The sequence below is a fragment of the Trachurus japonicus genome, chromosome 10 (genome assembly GCF_045865225.1).
Source record: "Trachurus japonicus isolate A0001 chromosome 10, Traja_1.0".
Taxonomy (NCBI): domain Eukaryota; kingdom Metazoa; phylum Chordata; class Actinopteri; order Carangiformes; family Carangidae; genus Trachurus; species Trachurus japonicus.
This window is the reverse complement of record NC_140916.1, coordinates 15,287,044-15,305,126: the sequence shown is the minus strand read 5'-3', so window position 1 is coordinate 15,305,126 and position 18,083 is coordinate 15,287,044. Positions and strand designations below refer to the sequence as shown.

General features: G+C 42.5%; 1 long non-coding RNA gene across 2 annotated transcripts in view; it reads right to left on the bottom strand.

The window, feature by feature from the left end:
- LOC146979576 (uncharacterized) overlaps positions 1–18,083 on the bottom strand; it is an 82,290-nt gene that overhangs the window by 42,344 nt on the left and 21,863 nt on the right. The gene's annotated exons all lie outside the window — the stretch shown is intronic.

The following is an 18,083-nucleotide window of genomic DNA, read 5'->3' as shown; positions in this document are numbered from 1 at the left end:
TATAGAAGCAGTTTGATTACACATTTGCTTGTTTTGTGTGAATAACTTGTCAAGATGACATTTTTTGTGTTTAACAAAAATTTAGTGGAGGGGACTCTAGATCTTATGTGGGTTGGGGGAGAATACGTCCAGTGGTTTAAAAAAAAAAAAAAAAAAAAAAAAAGAGTTACAGCATTGCATTGTAACCTGTTCTCAAGAATTAAATATTATGCATACACAAAGTATATTGTACTCATATGAGAACAATTTCAGACCACCAGCACTACTTTTAAAATAAAATGTAAAAAACGGTACCTCGTGACAGTGATATATGAAATAAGTTTATTTAAATAATTTAAGGAATATATGTTTTATATGCTATTTTCTATACCTTAATTTAAAAGAAGTACTTTTTCTTATTCCCACCTTTCTGCCCCATGTCCAGAGGTCAGAGAAAAATATCTGATGTATAAACACAGCTAGAATGTGATGTTGTAACACTTTCTGGGAGAAATGGGTCACACTCCAAGTTATTCCTGAAGAGCAAAAATGTTTTACTGATGAACTGTGTCACTGTGCCACATTGAGGCAAACCATGTTACAACAAGCAGGCCAATGCGTTATAGCCTATTTAGCTGCCAGAGGCAAAGGTTCCTTGTACTTTTTAGGCTACTGTATGTTGGTTGATTTGTTTTACCAACTATTTATGAAGAAATGTGAACGGAAAACTTTGACTGAAATTAAAAAAAAACATGATGAAAAGCGACTCCCAGACTGCGACGTTGATTGTTATTACTATTATTATTATGTTGTTCTGCTCCATGCATCTTATGCACATGTAGCCGACACTGTTTGTCATGCTGTTTGTATCAGTGTTGTAGGAGTCACTTGAACTTGACACTGATTAAGGCGCCATCTTAGTATCTTGGCTGTGTGTGTGTGTATATGTGTGTGTGCGTGTGAATGGGAATACTGGGGGAGGGAGGAAGAGGGTAGATAGGGGAGGAGTGGGGGGTAGATGGAGAGGTGGGTAATCAGTACATGACAAAAAGTTGCATAAGGCAAAGTTTTTTTTTAACACGTTTAAAGGAGAGGTCCTTACGGATAATAATGCTAACGTGCAGACTAGAAGACGGGCAACTGAGGACACTGTGTGACCGTGAAAGTAGAGAGAGAGAGAGAGAGAGAGAGAGAGAGAGAGAGAGAGAGAGAGAGAGAGAAGAAGGGAGGGGGGGGTACGTCGCCAAAAGTGGCGCTGCCTCAGCGTCTCCCACCATCCGATTAACAAGGAACCGCTTCATAAAAACAACCAAAGGAGTTACCACACATCAATGGACGCCATAATAAGCATTTAAACGGCGAAAGAAATCAGCCTGAATCACAACATGCCGCTCAATGCACAGGCCTGAAATCTCCAACATCATACAGTGTCATTTAGCCAGTGTTTACAGAAAACCACCAATGGTTAAACGCAGGGGAAACACCAAAATATATTATAAGCATAGTGTGTTATTTTTGAAAGGCTGCTGTAAAAAAAAAAAAAAAAAAAGAAGACTTTACTGTTTTACTCACCACTGAGTCCAAAGCAGAGCAGAGGAGCATTTATATACTCTCACCCGCCAACAAGGTGCTCCAAACCCCCCACAACCCCCTCAATCATCCCCCAGCTATATAACACAGATTTAGGAATATTGATTCAAATTCTGTTTTCTGACTTTTTGCGCAAGCGCGCACCCCCTCGCATTCCGTTTGATTTCACCCCCCCTCACCACCACAACCCCCCCCCCTTCCCCTTGCCACCCCCCCCCTCACCCCCTCACCCCCCTCCTCTCGGCTCTCTAGTCTAGTCGCACTTTTTAAGTTCCTCCTCTCAGACACCGTGACGTCAAATAACAGAGACCCGGCTCCCTCTCTCTCTCTCTCTTGCTCTCTCCCTCCGAAACAACGGCGGGCTCACATGGTGGCTGCATTTCTTTTTTAACGCAAGCATCTGGGATGTGCTAAACTGAAAAAGGTGGTTGCGCTCTGACCTGCAGCGACTGATCATCTTGAAGAAAGCGGCACAGCGTGATAGTGAAATAAATCAAACTTTAACGCATTCAGATCTGTTCCCCTCCCTCCCTGCCATTACATTAGGTTGATATGGATTTAGGTTATTACTGTCATCTTAAACCGGGTGGGACAACTGTAATTCTGCAAATAGGATTTCTGACTTTTAGGTATGTTTATACCCTCCACCGGGAATAGCCCGTGTTATTGCCTCTCTGCATGTGCTTTATATGCCGACGCAAGAGAAACCAGAGCGGGCGATTTGATCCAGAAGAGGAGAGAAAAGGGGGGAAAAATCATGAAAGGCTTCTTTCTGGTGGATTCTCAATGGATTAGAAAGCAGTGACGGTCACGTGGATGCAGTTGTGTAAAGACTAGCGGCTGTATCACAACAATGCCCCTCTGCAGCAGCAGCAGACTACAACTGGCTCTGAATTACGTTAGCGCTCATTCATCTCCAGTATTTTATGGACTGCTATAGTGAGCTGCAGCGCGTGGACGCAGAGGATGGCAGCTGACTGTTGGCAGCGCGCGGTAGCCTATAATCTCTCTCTGCCTATAGGGTCTGCTAGTATCCGGGGGAGGCGGAGGGGTCTGTATACTCTGCAGGAGGAGGAGGGGTGGAGGGGGGGGGGGGGCAGAGTTGTAGCTCGTGCCTGAAGTTTGATATCGGATTGATAAGAGAGCCAAGCTCTCTACCTTCCTCTCCGTCTCCTCACCGGCAGGGTATTTGCTGGCTAAGCAGGAGTGCGCGCTCTAAGAGGATAAACCGACACGAGCAGGTCCCCAGCGCCTTTCTGTCACGCAACGGAGGCTGCGATCTTAAAGAAAACAGTGGCTAATTTGCCATTCATTCATAATTTGTTAATTATTGTATGCAAAGTGTGGTAATTCAAAAGGACTCTAGAAATCTGCTGTACACATGCAATACTCGTATTTTACCTGGCAGTGTTAAAGCTGTACAAGCAGCGCAGGGTGCAGAGTCATGCTCAAGGGCACTCTGGAAGGGAACTTGACCCTTGATCTAAATCAGAGACATTTTTGCATGAACAGCCCCTGGTACACCAGAGAAGCATGTGTCTGCAACACACCAGGGCTCAGATCTCCTCTCTTTTCTACTTCTGACAGACAAGATGCCGCCAAAAACTGAATCATCATGAATTAATCCGGTCATCTCACAATGTGTGTGCAGGCTTTATCTCGTCACATATAGCAACAGAAAGTTAACAAAGTGGATTACTGTTGGAATATATAGGGCAGTCGTTTCTGTAATCAAGGCATTAAGAACATTTTGTCACTGAACGCACCATGACAATTAGATTGAAGTGAGATGGATTTGTAACATCATGAGGGAAAACATGGCTTGATAAACAACTAATTGCATAAAAGCTAACATACATCTGATAATTGCTCAGCACAGGCTTCCATTTGCTCGGAAGTTGATGTGCTCTCCAATTATCGATGCTTATTTCACCTCCAGCAGGGTGTTGAATATGCATTCGCAAAGTACCGTAATCCGCGGTTGCGTCTTTATATCTTTAACGTGTTTCATGGCTCTTGTGATGCAAACTGATTAACACAATGGCTTTGTCTTTGAGTTCAATTATTCCTCAATTGACTCCTAACAGACATTTACATACCAAATCATACTGTATACTGTAGCCTGCAGGCATTTCTGCTGATGAGGAAATGAGTGAAAGTAGGTTCGACCTGCCAACTCCGAGACGTGGAGTGATAAGGAGTTATTCTGTGGCTTCAGTTCAGGCACTTTGGCAGAGACAACCCCCCCAAGAAAAGGCCCAGATCAGTCAGACTGACTTCCTATGAAGAGGATAGGAAGCGGCCAAGTGCGCATGATAAATAAGAAATACCAAGGGGGCCACAACGTTAGATTTATAGTTAATCGTGTCATCCTTCCGCCATCATTTACAGCACCCCAACGCACACGAAACGCCCACCCCTCAAATAATATTTCTATTATGCTACGGGCATAAAGACAAACTATTGGTGGGATGTCCAACAGGAGACGGCACTAATTCCCCAACATCTGGCCGGGTGTCAGAAACTTGATGAATTCCTTATCAGAGCAGGCGCAGGAATCAACACTAATAGGTCCCCGGAGTGGAGGGGGGGTTGGGTGGGTGTGGGGGCTCCGGTGAAGGCTCGTTCAACAAAGCAGATGTTCGGCAATTGTGCTTTGCGTTTGTCTTTTGACAGATATATTTTCAACACTTTTTGAGAGGTGGTAAATGAGCAATTGACATCCTTTTAATGGCCCGTTGCTCTGCCCTGAGCGCTGCGGTGGTGATGCTTCACCCCCCTCTACAACAAGCAACCCCCCCTCCCTCCGCCCTACCCCACCAGGAGCGAAGAGCAGTTTTATGAATCAATGCTCTGCAGGTTAGAGGGTGTAATGTGGATGTTTGAATTGTTTAACAATCTGCAATCACTCCTTTAATTAAAAAACCGCAGCACAAGTGTGTTCGGCTTTTATATCACATGCAAAGTCAACAGAAAAGCTGCCTTTGTGTCAGATGGCGTGAAAGGTGGAGGTCAGCGTTTTGAACAAACTTTTTCACCTGAGAGCCTCCACCTCACAGGGACTGCGGCTTCTCTGCCCCCCCGAGGGGACGGATGGCAGCGCTCACATATTCATCACCCTTTCAAAATAAAGAGGACAATGCTCCTTAATGTCCCTTTTCTCTCGAGACAATGAATTGGAGAGTGCTTTTCCATTATTTAAAGACTTCATTCATGGTATCTTTTTTTTTCTCTCTTTTTTGCGCTTGCGCACCGCTTCTGAGTGAGTTCTGCAACGTTGCAAGTTACTGCAACATCAGAGAGTGCGGATTTTAATATGAACATCCACGATGCAAAGGTGATAGATAGATAGATAGATAGATAGATAGATAGATAGATAGATAGATAGATAGATAGATAGATAGATAGATAGATAGATAGATAGATAGATAGATAGATAGATAGATAGATAGATAGATAGATATGAATGGTTCTGTAATTACTGCTACTCCAACAAAAAATAAGAATATGTCAGTACTACACAACAACGAGAAACAAAAGCAATGATTTGTGTCCCAGAAACGCCACTCACCGCGCAAAAAAGGCGAGCAGCGGTTGCATAATGTTTGTGCAATCTTTAATCCGTTATGGATATGCATGAGGCAGGGGTAGCACCATGAATAACAGTCCGCTTGATCCTGCCACAGCCTCAGCACGTGCGTGCGCGATTCCTGGCATCACACAAACAGAGAAAGAAACAATGAGAGATCATTACTCTTAAAGGTTTTTTTTTTTTTTTCTATTAGACTCCCCCATCCAAGCAGGTGGTGGGGGTCTGACTGGCTTTTTTCTGTACTTCTAAGAGTAGACTCCATCCACGTTTGTAATAATCTTTGTGATGTAAATGTATGGAGCACATCAGTGTCACCCCTGGTGATAATAGTGTCTTTCAGCCTAGAAGGTCATTTCAGATATAGACACTTTTAAGACCGGCTCCCTGTCTTGTTTTACCCACCTTTTTGATTTACATCACCTCCACTGCCTCTTCAAATATAATCAGCAGACAGATCTAACATTTCCGCCTTCTCCAAGAACACTGGAGTCATTATCTCCTAAAAGATTAACAGTTCTGCAAGAAGAACAGACCTGTTATGATTCTGAGTAACATGGTGCTATATTTGTGCCTTCTGTGAAACTAAATACTCCTCACCATGCAGGCATGATAAAACTTTCCCAAGTTCTGCCTTGTGCAAAGTATCACAGCAGACAATCTCTTAACAGAGCAGTTGCTCATCACATTGTTAAATAAATAAAACAAGTCAAGTAAAAATGTTTCCTACGCATCTAAAATAACTGAAAAACAAATAAATAAAATGTCACAGGGATCAGAGCTGGTGTCTCACTTTACTTCTGATTCTGTCATATACCGGTAATTAAGTTAGATCTAATAATAATAATACTGAGACAGGAATGTTTCCTTAATTTCTTTTTCCTAGGAGAAATGTTCTTTATAATTTGAAGACACTTTTTTAAAGAATACATTTTGTTTTAAAGAAGTTAAAAGTTTTATTTCCTTTGTGCATTTGCAGCATCTTTTGAAGTGAGGGGATGAACAAGACTTGGAGCCACTTCAGAAATATTTGTGTGTGAGTTCTCATTTGCACTATGTCACCAGAGGCACAGCTGTAAGGATGACAAAGAGAGGAGGCATGAAGCATAATAGCAAACACAATCCATCACAATAACCATACAAGCCTGGATTTTCCATATGTAATGTGTTGTGCTCAGAGGTGATCTAACTGTAATAAGATGTGTTTGGGTAACTGGGCGTTGCAGGGAAAGGACCAGGTTTGTGGACGGAGTTTTCTGCTGCTAAAGGGGAGTGATATTCAACAGCTGTGTTATACGGGTTTCTCAACAGCCATAATAAAAACTGACATAGCACCAGTTATTTTCTTCACACTTTTCCACTAATGTAGACTCGACTCTCCCACTGCGCCTTTTGGTCCAAACCATACACCACCAGCTCATATTTTCACAGCGTTAGACATACTATTATTCTGTGGTTTTTGGTCTTTGGGTATTTTCACAGTTCTCTCTTCGACTACACCAACACAGTCAAAGACATTTTCTCCCCTAGAAGTATCAACAATCAATCCTATCATGACGAGAAACAATACAGCGTGATTGCACACCTTCAACCTCTGCCACACTCACTGGACAGTAAAGATTTTTTTTCTCTTTCACCATCCTGGGACAATAGCAGGCGAGCAGGGTTTGGAGGGAAAGGAGGAGGTGTAGGAGGAGAAAAAGGGAACCAGGTAGGAGGGCCTGGTGAAGGAGGAGGGGGATGGGAAAGCCAGGTGCTGGTGGAAATTGGCAGGCGATTGCCAAAGCGACCTCATGCCAGGATAATGCATGGGGCCATAGGTGTCCCCCAAGCCAATCCCAACCCTCATGCTGATAGCTTTTCAATGCCTGTGGGACAATCTCTCCAATAATAGCTTTTCCTGTTTCAATTCTGGCCTGAAGGCCAGTAACAAAAGAGAAGGGACTTTGTTTCTCACAACCATTGCTAAACTGCGTGTTGTATTGTGTTTGGAGCCGTTTTTAGTCACCATATACTTCTAAATTAGACCACAATTTGTCTGAATATGTTATGTTACAGCACCAAACAGTGGGTTTACATTTTCATTTTAAATAACACAAGAAAATGCAGCAGGACGACTGAGAGTGGTGCTTTCAGAGTTTGCACTAAACATGCAGCTCGTGACTGGCAGATGTCTCCTTAATATATTGCACATTTTCCTCCAGGAGCCCCTTTGGAGGTTGTAACTAATCTTCCTGATTGTTAAAAAAGTAACACAGCCAAATATTTTCGTTTGCATCCCTGAGACACCCTATCCGCCCTCTGCTATGATGACCGATGACATATTTCTCTCCTGATGGAGGGAGTGAAGCTCAGCAGGCCGGTGAAACCTAAAACCTCTCCCCACAGTCCTCACAAAAAAGTCCCAAGTCAATGGAAAGTTTGACTTGTTGCTCTAATAACAGTAATAGTCATCTAAGAAACTTTTTGCTTCTTTTTTTCCACCTAAATAAGCTGGTCCGCCTTCATTTGTCCTCAGCGCCTCTCTGCCTGACTTCTACAATTAATCTATTTTTCAATTAAAATACTATTTTACATAATTAAACTTTATACTTTAGTCACTCAGTATTAAGAATGCTATTATTAAGTTGACAGAATTTTATTATTATCAAGATTATTATTATTATTGTTTGACTCTTGTGGGTTTTGTGGTTTGATGTGGCACATTGAAAAGGTGGAAAATAACCCACAGGGCCTTTTTCTTTTTTCTTTTTTTAAACAAACAACACCAGAAAAAAAACACAAAAAAACAGGAATAACCTTCCTCATAGCGCTTTACACAACTCTAAACAAGACAAGAAGAAAATGTGCGTTCTTCTAATTACTAACGACCCATTTGTCTCGCCCTTGGAAGGTTTTGGCCGCAGTTAAGTCAAGTAAACCCGAGTTCAATAAAAACAGAGCAGTTTTTATGGAGGGAAAAGTCTTAAAGCAGCGGTGCAACGTTCATAGTGATGGAATAATCAACGTGTTGCGTCGGAAAAAAACGAAATTACTCGAAATAATAATAATAATATTAATAATAAAACAAATGATTCAAAATTCGGTTTAAATAACTTATAATCTCTCAGTAATATTGCGTGCTGTTTTTCTATTGAAATTAATCGTTTAACGCGATGTTTTTATTCCCTTCTGCAAAAGGAAGCAAACAAAGATAAGTTCATTTCTCACCTAAATAAAACAAAAGGGTGGGGGGCAGTAACTCAAGCTGTGTGTAGGTCAGATACAGTTTAATACTCAGAAACGTTACCACGCAGGCAGTTTGTTTTCATTCTTGCGGAGCATAAATAATGTAGAAGCTCTCCTGTCTGTCAGTTACATTTAATATGCCGTCGTTCATGCATTAGAAATGAAGGCGGTGGAAGCTGTTGTAAAAGGTGATATTATAAGACGTGGCATTGGGAAGTGGCTCAACCTTCAACGACCAAGTTCACACCTTGAGACGAGATAAAGAGGAAGAAGAAGAGAAAACAAAGATTATCAATAAATAAGTGAACAAACTTACTTGGAGTTTTTTTTAGAGATCTGATTTTAGAACAGAAAAGAGCTTTGATTGCAAAAAAAAAAAAATCTTCAGGTTTATGAAGTGAAGCAAAAATAAAAATGTGTAGAGCTCAGTTTCATTTCCAGCGTTTTACATTGAACTTTATAAGGTGAAAAAAAAAACCCAGTCCTCTCCTCACTGAGTTTTCTTTTGATATTCTATTGAACGGTGTGCCAGTCCAGTACCCAGTTTAATTTACCTTGTCTTGGCAATGATTTTTCTGTATTACCTAAATAAGGTGAAATCTGGGGCATGCAGACTCTCTACTGCTTGTGGGAATCAGTGGAGTGTGAAATTGCAACACCAGACAGCCAGGATAATAGCTCAGAAGGGGGCTAATGTCCCTGCTACATTCACAGAACATTTTTATAATGACTGAATTAAAAGGAAAAAACTATAGATTTATGTTATAGTCTGCTTTTTGTCACTCTCTTCCTGTCTTAATCTAAGCCTCAGCTTTTCCTGTACATGCATTTATCCTTTAAATTAAGCGGAGGAAATTAATTTAAATCCAAAAGGCTTGTTTGTAAAATGAACATAACCTGTGCAGTGCAGTCTGGTCTCATTTGGGCCCTTCAGGACCCTCCTCCACCAGCCTGCTTTGTCAGAGGAGGGCCAGTCAGAAAAATTATTATTATTGAGTGCTCTCTCTGCTCGATCACCACCCCCCAAGGCACTCAGTCCCACATACATGACCGCAGAGAGGGCACACGCACGTGCACTTTCACACTCAAACCTCTTCCTTCCCTCTCTGTCCTTATAAAACATGCACACACACACACACAGACAAATTACATGGGGATTATTGAGACATGGTTCTGTTCAGGGAGAGATGTCACCAGCAGGACCTGATTTGTCAGGCTTTACTATACCCAAATTCAGCTGGTAACACGTCTGCTTTTAGATCACTCTAAAAAGCCCCCCCGCCCCCCACCTCCTCCACCCACCCACCCAAAATCCCTGCTACTCACCATTTACCACTCCCACTGGTGCTAAACCTAATCTTTCCTCTGACTGGGGTCACCATACTGGTGGTCTTTAGATTTTCAGCCACTGGACCGACTCAGACCACAGTCTGTCCCACATCGATGCAAACAGCTGACACAAGGAGAACACACGTTTTTATATCAATATTCACAGTGCAGGTTGTCGACGTGTGCAGGAAATGCAGTGATCAGGTAGATTCATGTAAGGATTTACCACGTAGGTCACTGCAAACTAAAAGTAAATGAACAATAAATGATAAAGTAGGTTCACATTTCACTTCATCTAAAGTAAGCAGCAGTGTAAAAACTCTGGAAAATTAAGAAAAAAGTTAATCAAAGTTAGTCAACTGTTGAATAAACACGTCACCTACTTCTAAAACACACTCGCAGTAAAATCAAAGTAATGCTTCTGTTAGGATGTTGTTCTGGTGATGTAAAAATGTCCAAGATAATCCCGGCTCAGAACTTCATGAAATCTGTCTAAATAAGCATGTTTACATGTACTCTCAAGCCCACAAACTAAACCCAACCCTCTTCATTAGGAAGATATAGTGTTTTTAGATTGTTTTGATGTGGCTGGGGAGCAGACGGACCATTGGCTAAGCATTGGAAAGAGCAGACAGACAGACAGTCCAAGCGGTTTAGCCTTGTTTAAAATTATTAATCCACTTCTAATTCCAGCTGGCCCCCTGACAGCATAGAACCCTATCAAAAAAATCAGCGCCTCCATTGTGAGGCCTGGCAGAAGGGGACTGGGCGTATTTTTTCTGCTCCAATCAGTTTCTAGAGGTTGGGCGATTAAAAAAAGAATCCCAAACCCCCCCTCCTTCCTAGCACAGCGGGGGAATAACGGAATCATTAATTCCCCATTAATTTCAGAAAAAAACCCAAAATGTCGACTCGATGTAGTGCCGTAGACCAAATGAAAAGACAGGAGAGACAGGCAGGAGCGACAAGTGCCCGAAAAGTGTTGAAGGGCGACATTCCAAAACTCTGCATCTCTGTGTGACGGGGGGAAAGACTGTAATGTGATTTTTAAGATTGATTATAAGTAGAGGACACAGAATGAGCTGTTTAAAAGTCTCATTCATGGACCGGCAGGGACACCATCTTATACTTCACCAGTTTCTTGAAGCTGATGTGTTCTTACTTTTCTTTTTATTTCTCACTTTTGTAACAAAGCTGTTCAAATGGATTTTTTTTTTTGAAGAATGCTTTTAAAGGTACTTGATATTGAAGCACTTTTGGAGTTGTTGTATCTGTTTTGGGGCTGATCCACCAGATGTCATTATGTGCAGTCTCACAACACAGTAGTTTAAAAAAAAAAAAAAAGATCAACATCAAACCAAATACAAATACACAATTGACACACAAGTTCATATTCACTTACAACCACAAACGACCAATATTTCAAAGAGTACTGTAGACAAAATAATGTGTGAGTGCTTCATGAAAAGGGTTTTTAACTTCAGGGTAACTACATAACAACTGGAAACTACGTAACAACTGGAAACACAACAGTGCAGCAATGAAGAATTTACTGTTGAAGTTCCTCTGATGTGTTTGTTGAAACTAACCTGCTGGATGAATTGTCACATGATTTTGAGGGACAATGACGGATTCTACAGTCTCTGTGTCTAAAACACCAATCGCTCGGGCACAAATGATTCAAAAAAAGTTCTCTCATAAACAGCCAGACTTGTTATCCCGTTGTCCTGTATGATGCTGATGTGATGAGTAGTATGAAAACAAACCCGTTATGACCCAGCCTGAAGGAGCCATTGTGATGAAGCTACTTGGAAAAGCTTAGGGCCCTTTTCTTATGATGGGTTATATATTCTTGTGTGTAGGCCCTGCACTATAGTGGTTCATAAATATAAGGATGTTCCAGGCTGGTAACCTCACATACAGCAGGGCGGGGTGAGGAGGAGGGGGAGGAGGGGGTGGCGGGGCCCCCAATGTCAAATCTCTGAGGAGACAAAGAGGTGGTTCTGCTCCATCTCTCCCAATGTAAACACCATACCGCAAGCACACCGTTGTACGATCACCCAGAGAGTGGATGGGTTTTGATTAAGAAGCATGGTGGGGCCCCCAAGTATGGGCCCCTATCATCACCCCTTTCATGGATACACACACACACACACACACACACACACACACACACACAGACACACACACACCCAAATACATACACATACAGACACACAGACAGACACCCATGGGGCCATTATAGTTGCCTCTGCTCAGAGTGACAGCCTTTCATATCTGTCTGTCTCCAAGCCAAGCGGTTATCATCTATGCACCCAGCCATTAGGAAATGTCACAAACACACAATCTGTGACACATACACACACACACACACACACACACACGTAAGCGCACACATTATTTTTTCAGGAAATGAGGTCCAATTAGATGTAATCAATGGCGGATAAGTAAAAAGCATTTCAAAAAATTCAATGCTTTTAATTTTTTTAAATTGATTTTTCCACTAATTTCTCTCTCTCTTCCTCTGTCTCTGGCTCGCTCGCCCTCTTTCTCTCCCCATCTCTCAGGGTGACTTTTGAACGCTCCGAGATTGACAGAACAAAAGAGATTGTTGTGGAGATACTAATTATTTAATGAATTCTTTATTTATTTTAAAAGTTCCCTGGGTGGCGATGTGCCCGGACTGTTACAGTAGATGGAAAATTACAGGCTGGAAGACAGTGAGTGACATATGAACAGAGGCAGAGGGGCAGGGGGGTGGGCCGTGCCATCCAAACATGCCCATGCCCTTAAAGCCATGGCAACCCCACCCCCCCACAGATCCCATGCAACACCCACCCACCCCACCCCATCCCACCACCGACTACCACCACCCCTCTCCACCTCCATTCGCCACATTCCATTTCAACAAAACTGCCATATTAATCAAATGTCAGTCAGTTGCCGCCCCCCCCCCCTCTCCCTTTTTTTTCTTAATGTTGCGCTCAAACTTCCAATTTTGCAGAAACAATCCTTAAAATGACAACAAATAAGGGCCAATTTACCTCAGCGAGGGGCCACACGTCCACTACAATAAATGCAAACCGCAAAAAAGATCTTTTCTACACATAACACGCTTTTGTTAAAATGATGTGTCCTCTCCTCTCCCCCCCAAAACCAATAAGTAGGGCATGGGGAGAGTAGGCCACTAAAGACCGGGTCATTATTGATTTGACAAGTGAGTGAATAATTCATCTCTTGTGGCAGGCATCAGCTGGAGCGAACGTTTACAACTACTACGGTTACTATGACGGACACATCCCAAATCTGACCTTCCCTCCGTCTCCTCCACCAGGCTGTTAAGTCGTCTGGCACTAGATACTGTAGATACTGTACAGCCCCTACGCTGCCTCTGTTGGCCTTCCTCGCTTTATGGGAACTTTTCTTCCAAATGTTCCCTTCAATCCCAGATTTTGTACTATTTCCTCAGTCAAGTGCTGCTTAATTTACGATCATTTCCAGCTTCCCTGTAGCTCTTGGCCAGCAGGACACAAGGACAGCTTTATGCATGGGTGTAATTCACACACTCATTGGCACCGGCCCCAGCAACTGCCTGCAGTACAGAAATACTGATTTACGCACCACCTCAGCTATAGAAGATATCAGAAAACAGATAGTTTTGATTGGCTGAGTCACGTTCAAAGCTGTTGCCTGATAAACACAGATGTGACTGCTGAGCTGTTAATATAAATCAGACATCCCCGATTGTGCCAGTACTATACTACGCTTGGCAGATGAATGACTGCTAGTTAGTTCATGGCTATGACATGCACAGTAGTGCAAATCTGCTATAAGTCAATCTTGTTACTGCTAACAAAAACACAAGGGAGCTGAAAAACAGCCCTTGTGGTGGTAACCTCAGTGAAAGGTCGCAGGCTGATTCCAGGATTTAACTCACTAATGCCCAGTGACTGTCTGAGACAAACAAATCACCGGCAAAAACCGCCCTCCCTCTCAAGTCCTTTAAACAGGTATCACTTAAACACACGGGGATATTCTGTCGTCAAGTTACACTCTCACAGGCAACTCCAGTCAAATCTGAATTACATCAAATCTTTGACACACACGCACCTTGTAAGAAAATGACTGGGAGCTGAGCAACCCCTGAATCTATCCCATCTGTACACAATAAAAAAAAGAACTCCTGCAATTTATTCTACAATAAAGAAACAGTCAAGCTCTTGAATAGAGCCTTCGGGATGTGTTGAGCGCAGAAAGGCAGAGTTAGTTTCAATCTGTACTTGGACTACCTGCTGAGTTACCAGATTCCCAGCGAGTGTGAAGTCAAGCAGACTGCTTCTCTGACTCACGCTGCCTGCCACCACCTCCACGCTGCATCATGATTTATTCTGTGACAGCAAGACGTTGGGACTGGAAGATTAAGACGCGTTCTGCAAGATGCCTGACACTGATCACCTGGTGAAGAAAAACATGTAGACAAGTGTTTAAGAACACACACATACACACACAAACACGGCCTCTGCTCCTGTAATAATTCAGATTTAGTTACATCTATTCGTGTACAGAATGTATACACACATACACACAGGCACACACAGCCTCCCTGTCAGTAGGTCGAGGCACCGTAAAGCGTGTCAGAGCGGGCTGAAAGATGAAGAGTTATGTGCTTGAGCTGTCTGTGACCTTTGCGGCTTGTCCATATGATATCACTCAGAGAGGAGGAAACCGTGGGACTCCTCAGTCTCAGTCCGACCACTCTGAACATGCACGCCAGTCTCAGATTATGTGCATTTTGGGAGCACATGCTTCAGTCTAAGGAGTCTAGCTCTTTAGTCTTCTCTTTTCTTTTTTCTCTATGAGGCAGGATACAAGACAGCAGCTGTGTGGTTTAAAAAAAAAAAAAAAATCACCTTTTTTTCTTGCCTTTTCTTTTTTCTTGCTCTTGTTCTTTGCTTCCTTTTCTTCTTTCTATCTGCATCTACCCCACTCACTCACTCACACACACACACACACAGGGGCCACAGGGAACTCCAAGTTTCCATTCATGCTTCTCATTATCGGGGCATGTCGGTATTTTATGAGGCCGTGTAAACCACTGAATAACTGCACTTTAAAATGCATCCTGACACTATTACGTGACCATGTTGATGGAGAGGCCTTTCATTGCTGGAGCGAGGACCTAAAATGGTGGACGACAAAAGAGCATGACTTGTTAATTATTTTTAACTGCCGGATAAAAATGATTACGAAGTAAGGCAGGATACACAAATGACCAAGGCCACATCATAAAGTGACCTCCTGTCTTTGGAGAAAAACTCACGATAGTTTTAGAGGGGAAACGTGAATGTACACCAAGCTGAAAAACACTCTATCACGTCTACTCATAAACTGCACTTTATTTCATCTAATTAAAGCAATTAAATAACATTACGCACTGACATTTACTAATGAGACATGACTTCCTGTTTGATTAGAAAGACCTAAAACAAATTTGTTTCCATGAACGCACACCTGGTTTTCCCAAGCTTGTGTCTGACATCAAAAGATTATATTATATATATATTTCAAAAATATCAGATGAATAAAAATTCCATAATTGTATTCTGAGTGGCAACAAAAATGAATTGAGTTGATGCACTTCTTTCAATTTATTCTGACATGCTATATTAATCCCAACTGTCTTTTCACTTAAATAAACAAGCATTTAATTAAGCGAGTCTCTCATTCAGACAAACACAAAGTGTTTCTGAGAAATATCAGTGGATCTCTGTGTGTGTGTGTGTGTGTGTGTGTGTGTGTGTGTGTGTGTGTGTGTGTGTGTGTGTGTGTGTGTGTGTGTGTGTGTGTGTGTAACTGTGTCCCAGCCTCTGCAAAAGCCGTTTTCATGCTACCGATTTTTTTTCTTTGCATAAGTTGATCAAAAGATTTTTCTTTTTTTTTTTAAATGGTTGTCATCACAAGTCAAAAAACTTGACTATGACCATTTTCACTTCATTAAAAATGCAGATATTCATTCATCAACAGCTACAATTTGTCATAACTGCTGCTCACTGACAGACTGTTAAATGGTACACTTAACAGTCTCGCAAATTATCAATTTTGCCGGCAGATCCCTCACTGCTGAGGGATATTATGTCAAATGCACTGCATATTAATCAAACACCTAATAGGGAATTTATTTTAGCATACTCTAAATTTGCTTTACACTTTTTGTTCTTCTCTTATTTTATTTTGACAATATATGAGCTTGACATTCTTATGTTCACTACACAAATAAAGATAACAACTAGGTCCACCTCCCTCAACTTCTAGTGCATTTATAATGCTCACATGCTTTATTTGACCAGTGCTATCATCAAAGTCAATTCCTGTCTTTCCTATCTCTTCTGTATACCCCAGGGTGTCCACATGTGTGTATATGCATGCAAGCATACTCTAGAGTGTGTATGGTGATATGTGTGCACACACACACACGCGCATGCACTGAAAGCTGGAATGCAAATGCATGTATGTGTTTGTGCACAAGTGTGTGCACATATGTTGTGCGAGCGTCTCTCTGCGAGCCACGGTGGCTGCGTAGCCGAAGCAGGAGCAAACTGTTGGTCGGCAGAGTGGTGACAATAAAAGGTGGCAGACCAGTCAAAACAAGCCCTGTTCTTCCAGGCTGGGCCAAAGTGCTGCTGAAGAGGTTCTTTTGAGGCACCCTTAATGTGGTAAAGTGATCTCCTCCACAATTGGGACACTCCAAGAGGCCATCCCTGACAAGCAAAGCAGGCTCCCTCCCCTCTCCCTCAGCCTTGTCAGTTTCCATCTAACCACCTTGGCCCAGATCTTGTGTGTAGATATGCCCCAACACGGGGGAAGGCATGTATGAAGAGGGCAAAAAATAACAGTAATTTCAACAAACACAATATATTAGACCAGAGCTCATCTTTATCTGTGTCTAACATCTCCCCCAGCTGTTTATGTGCCCATTTGCACACAGCACTTTCATGGTAGCTGTATTTCTTCAGAATAGCGAGTACTTTTATGGTAGTTTGTTCACTGACTGGTACTCTGAATGCAGCTGAACCAACATATTTCTCTCACCTCTATAGCTACAATTGCCCTCAATATCTTAATAGCCATTTCACTTGTGTTATTTATTATCTGTGGTGTGGATGTGATGGTGACTTTGTGACTGAGCCAGTTTACCACGGTAACCCCTGTGGGCACACATTAAAAGCTTCTGACTTTGTGGAGAAGCTGTCTGAATGAAACAGAGGCCTAGGTTGAGAAAAAGCCAGGCAGTGCCCAGAACTCGACAGCAGAGCCCAGTTGGCCTCCTGACAATTTGGCCGACAATACCAGCAGACTTAGCACTCACTTTTTACAAGGGCTGCCTCAAATTGCTTCTCTCTTTCTCTCTCCGCGGCGCTCACAAAAGAGAGAGTGGCAAATTGAAACCGAACTTTATTGGAGGCTGTAGCCAGACATAGTCCGTAATAAGTATGGTTTCCCTGATCCAAATAAATAATCAGCATCAAAGGAAACTGTCTGAAACACAGATCTGACCATTCGGGCGAACTCTCCGTAAAGCCTCCAAAGTGGAATGGAACTTTGGGCTCGACTTAAATGAAAAGGGGATTTCTTTTCTTCTTCTCACCCTATTCTAACTCTTCCTCCTTTCTCTCTTTACTTCTTCTTCTTGTCTGTTGAAACATGTGGTCAGCTGTTATGCTTCCATGTGGTCAGATGATCAAAGCCGGGGAGCAGCAGTAATTGTCCCCCGCTGAAGCCCTGCCCCGGCTGGGATCAGGATCCCAGCAGGTGGGGGGGACAGCCATGAGAACGGAGGGAGAGGGTGGAGGAACGCAAGAGGCCCTGCCTGGCAGAAATAAAGACTTCCTAAGGGCTGCTCTCTGACAACAGAGCCCCAAAGGGAGAGTGAAAAATGAAGCCTCCACACATTCGGAGGGGTTTTCACTTAGGGAAAGGGGCCGCCATTGGGGTGAACATTAGGGAGAGAGGGCAAGATGGAAAGCATAAGAGAATAGGATTATAATATTTGCTCTGAGTGAAGAGGGACAATTGTGCGCCCATTTCACAGTGTCCTTAGAACTGAGCCTGTGTCGAATCCAAGAAAGGTTTTTTTTCTTTTTTGATGGTTCATGAAATATGGATGCTGTTTATTTCACCTGCTAACCCTGACTTCTCTGGTCAAACATTTTCTACCGGCAAACACTATTGTTGGCAAACAAGCAGAAAAACTACAGAAATAAACTTGGCAGCCATTCTTGTACAACACACAAAAACATGAGCCACTGACACGGACGTAAACACACGAAAGTCCGCTCTTTCCTCTCACAAGCATGCCAACAAACACATT